This window comes from Scophthalmus maximus, chromosome 11 (genome assembly GCF_022379125.1).
Source record: "Scophthalmus maximus strain ysfricsl-2021 chromosome 11, ASM2237912v1, whole genome shotgun sequence".
In the NCBI taxonomy this organism is placed as follows: domain Eukaryota; kingdom Metazoa; phylum Chordata; class Actinopteri; order Pleuronectiformes; family Scophthalmidae; genus Scophthalmus; species Scophthalmus maximus.
In genome coordinates, this window is record NC_061525.1 from 20,023,135 (window position 1) to 20,027,500 (window position 4,366).

General features: G+C 48.0%; 1 long non-coding RNA gene across 2 annotated transcripts in view; it reads left to right on the top strand.

Annotated features, from left to right (window-relative positions):
• Positions 1–3,812: 3,812 nt before the first annotated feature.
• LOC118299780 overlaps positions 3,813–4,366 on the top strand; it is a 2,255-nt gene continuing 1,701 nt past the window's right edge. For both annotated transcript variants that reach the window (XR_004789940.2, XR_004789939.2), the window contains exons 1-2: positions 3,813–4,055; positions 4,184–4,366. The exon at positions 4,184–4,366 is cut by the window's right edge and continues 628 nt beyond it. This is a non-coding gene — a long non-coding RNA (uncharacterized LOC118299780). The remainder of the gene's footprint in view (positions 4,056–4,183) is intronic.

Consider the following 4,366-nt stretch of genomic DNA (forward strand, 5'->3'; position numbering starts at 1 on the left):
TCTTCCATTGCAGCCGACGGTTTGTCTTCTTTCACTAAACTTCCACCCGTTCTGTTGTTGTATCACCTCCACCGAGGAGCCTCTGCCATTGGTTCCGTTTGTCTGTTTCTTAGCAGGATTACTCAAAACGTTATGGAGATATTTGAATGAACTTTTAATAAGGTCTTGGCCACGGCAAAGGGTTGTAGCACTTCCATTTGGAGTCTTCCCCGTTGCGAGATGAGGGCAAAAGTTGACATTTTTTAGTCATATCCTCAAAAATACTTCACATTTTATGAATATGTCGGTCAGACGGAGATGGGGCTGTCAGTTTTGGCTGAAGCAGCTGATCGGTGGGGGGTCGTCCAGGGCCTCGGTCGGTGCTCTCCGACTGCTTTTGTTTCAAATACCTGCAAAATTTAATTTGCGAAAAATTGTCCTCAGACTTTCCGTTTTGAACTCGCGCTCACATCATGCGTTGACAATTTCGTTTGCCTTTGGAGTGTTTTCTGAAGAACACGGATCCACCATATGATTTCGAAAAACTAACAAACAAACAAAGTGCTATACGAAATCCGGTGCCTGCTGCTCTGCATGTGTCTGTGGCGGCAGCAGATTTCTCCTCGCATTTCATCTCGGAGACGGTTTCTTGGAGTGACGCGCGATATAATTATCACTGCTCGTAACTTTTCAGTGGCTGAAACCACAGAAGCGCTGCACTTCTTCGACATCTCACGTCAATTACATTGGACTCTTTGCACAACGCATCGACCCATCATTTTTCCATCACATCTGCAGAAAAGCACACGCATTAGGACCAGATCTGAACGGCCCCGAAAACTTGCCAAGGCTTTTTCGGTGCCCAGCGTGATGTTGCTTCCTGCAGGAAGAGGGAGAACAGAGGAAAAGCAAAACAGGACATCTTCAGATCTGTCAGGGGAGCAGCCCCCTCTCCTCCTCCTCCTCCTCCTCCTCCTCTGCCCTCGGGGGGGAAAAGCACCAAAGGAAGCACACACACTCTCTCTCTCTCTCTCTCTCTCTCTCTCTCTCTCTCTCTCTCTCTCTCTCTTTCTCTCCCTTCTTCTATCCCCCCTTTCTCTGACCTGGCCCTGCTCTGCCCTGCCCTGCCCTGGGACGTGTTCTCCCTTTCGTCTACTCCTACTCTGAACCGAGCAGCTGACGGACGCCACCTTGCACGATGCACAGTTTTGACAGCCTCACGCAAACTAACTGTAATTCCACATCACAGTAGAAAGAAAAAAACAGCAACAAGATTCATGTGCCGCACTATAATGAATCACAGAAAGTATCACATTCATAGTCATGGCAGGACAATATTACTGTATATGAATGAAGCAGCCTTCATTGTGCACCAGGATCCATGTAAAGGTTTGATAAATGCCCTGTTTTTAAAAAGGGGTTTTTCTAAAATCTTTATTGAGTATGAGTAGAAATTCATTAGAACAACATGATTCCTTAGCAATAATTTGGCAGTTTACACTTTACTGCATTTTTTTTTTACTGCATATTTGTAATTTTTTCTCCAAAATTTGAAAATGTTCTTGTGCTCACACAACGGAGAAATATTAATGAAAGTGCAGTTGAAATAGATGAGAATAGAAAACCTTCATGGTCTTTCTAATGTTCAAGCTGCAGCGAAAAGGAAGTGTCATTGACACCCGGACATGATTGTCTAGATCTTTCAGAAATGTAAAAGAGAAGTGGTCTGTCAACCCAAATTATTCATTTGTCATACAACATGTGGAAAAGTGTCTGTGTGTCTGCATCCAAAGGTGACGGGCTCTTCCCCGGTGGCCCGCGGCCTCAACCCTCCCACCAGGTTTGTTGGAAATCGGGTTTAGTCGTTTTTTTGCATAATCCGGCTAACAAACAAATGAACCGACCAACAGACGCCGGTGAAAACCTCTAACCTCCACCTTGGCGCGGGGGCTAAATATTGAGGAATCACCCAAACTGTGATGGACCAATATTCCCTTGACCCACATTTCGCCTTTAATTATTTGGAGTATTTTTCTCCTTCCAGATTTTTCCAGCAGTAATTAGGTGATTAGGATTTGTCCACGTGGAGCCGGAGGGGATTCTGCTGTACGTGTTCCAGTTGGAAACAGTAACTCTAAACTCTCCCCTCATCCTCTGCTCCTGGCTCGGCCTGCCCCACACTAACCATCGTCAAGGTTACCGCAGCCACTGTATGTGCAGTGTGCGCGTGCGTGCGTGCGTGCGTGTGTGTTTCTGTATGTGGTGTTTTTTTTCTCTTAAAAATATGAGTGATTTTGTCTCTTCGTGCGTGTGTGTTCCATTTCCTGGTTTTCCTGTTTGTTATTGAGGTCATGGCGGAGGCAAGGAGAGCTGGAATTGGGGAGGTTTGTGCGGTGCGCCGTGTTGCAAGTCGATCCTGCACAAGAGTGACGCTCTGTTGGCCGAGCACAGTGTGTTTTTAGTGGTGCGTGTGGTTTCTCCGGGGCTCGTTTTCAAACTGCACTCGCCAGGCGTGTTTGAAGTTCGGCAGCGCTCATGGCTCCAAACGCCCCCCCCCGCCCCCCGTCCCCCCCAGCGTCAGCCATTTCTCGTGTTCAAAGAAAATGAGCAAATTAAAAAAAAATTAAAAACCTCTCATTGATTCAAAATCAACTTTCTACACTTAGTTGCCAAATTGTCTGTTTTGCTTGTGATGATTCGTGACATTAAAAGATGTGTTTTGCTTTGTTTAGTCACGATCGTATGCGGCCAAATCTTAGATCATCAAATATATTTCGTGCTGCTGCTCTCTGTCTCATCTCAGTCCAGATGCCAAACACTTTCTTTCCTCCTTTAGGATGAATGTGGACATGTAGCTGTGACGCATGGGAGCCACCTCTCACTGCAGCTTCTGCTGCATCTTAATCAATAAGCAAGGGACGAAGGAGGAACGGAAGAAGAACATAGGCCGCTGATGGACGACAGGTATAGAACGACCATGAACAAGGACAGCTGGTGTTCAGACTGCCCGGCTTCTCGCTGGTTCGTCTCTCCGTGTGGCGGCGAGATAACATCTCTTACCTTATTCACTGCAAACCCACATACACTCTGCTCTATTGTGTACGGGGGGAAGGCTGGCATGTTAGAGGAGGAGGAGGAGGGAGGAGGAATAACCTTGCCCGGTTGCCCTGACAACACTGCGGTTCAAAGGGAGTTGTGCAAGAAAGAGAGACAGAGAAAACAACACAACCGCCACGTCCAAGCATGGGCCCGAGTTGATATTTTAAAACACTTAATCTGTTCTGTGATGAAGTGCGACTGACAAAAAATGATATATAGTGGTCCATGAAAAACCCAAGATGACGTGAAAACTACAGGAGCAAGTGGGACGAGGCTTAAGGGATGCTATAATAACGCACCTGTCGTATAGAAAAGAGCCACATTGACAGGTAACACATCCACCATGTCCGACATCAGTCCTCACCGGGCAAACACACCAGACCACCGGGAGGGAGGGAGGGAGGGAGGGAGTCCCACCCCTCGGCACAGTGCGGGCAGGACGCCTCCGCTGTTCTGCACCATTAACACACACACACACACACACACACACACACACGCCGCTCAAATGTAAAGGTCACGACAGTCACCTCTGATTCCTCTCCATCTTTCAGCTGCCGAAACGCCCCCCGCCCCCCCATTAAAAAAAAGGAAGTGCTTGTAGAGAAAGTGATGTGCACATTACACACACACACACACACACACACACACACACACACACACACACACACACACACGCCGTGTGTTTGCGTGCTCTCCTCCTCCTCCTCCTTCGCCCCGCACTTTGATCTGTCTTCGGGGTGTCAGCCGGCAGCCATGTTTGTTTGCCCTGCGAGGTAGGCTACCTGTGTAATTACCCCTAACGAAGTGACCTGTTTTGATTCGGAGTGAAATCTAATCCCCCGGCCCGGGATGAGGACGTGGAAGTGGGGGTCTGAGGTTGCTTTGGGGATTTTTCCCTTTCTTTTTTTTGAAGTGCGAGCTTGGCCGCGGCTCTGACGAGCCGGAGCTGATGTTTCAAGGGGGCGGAAAAGGTTCAGGTCGGTGACTTTTGAGGAAGTTTACATTTTTTACGAGGAGGGAAATTTCACTCGGTGTGAGCTTGGATCGGGGACGTTGCCGTTTCGTTCCATTCACCTGCCGAGCTTTGTTCCTCCCTCTATCCCAGTTGACCTGTCTCGTACAGTAGATGCACGAAGACACACACTCGAGAAAAAGTTCCCCCTCAGCTTGGACACAGTGCACACGAACGTCTGCTCCTGTGAATCATTTGAGCCCTGGCAGCGGTACAAAAAAGAAAAGAAAAAAACAACCTCAAAGAGAGTCTTGTTGGCAGGAGGCTGCAGCTCTT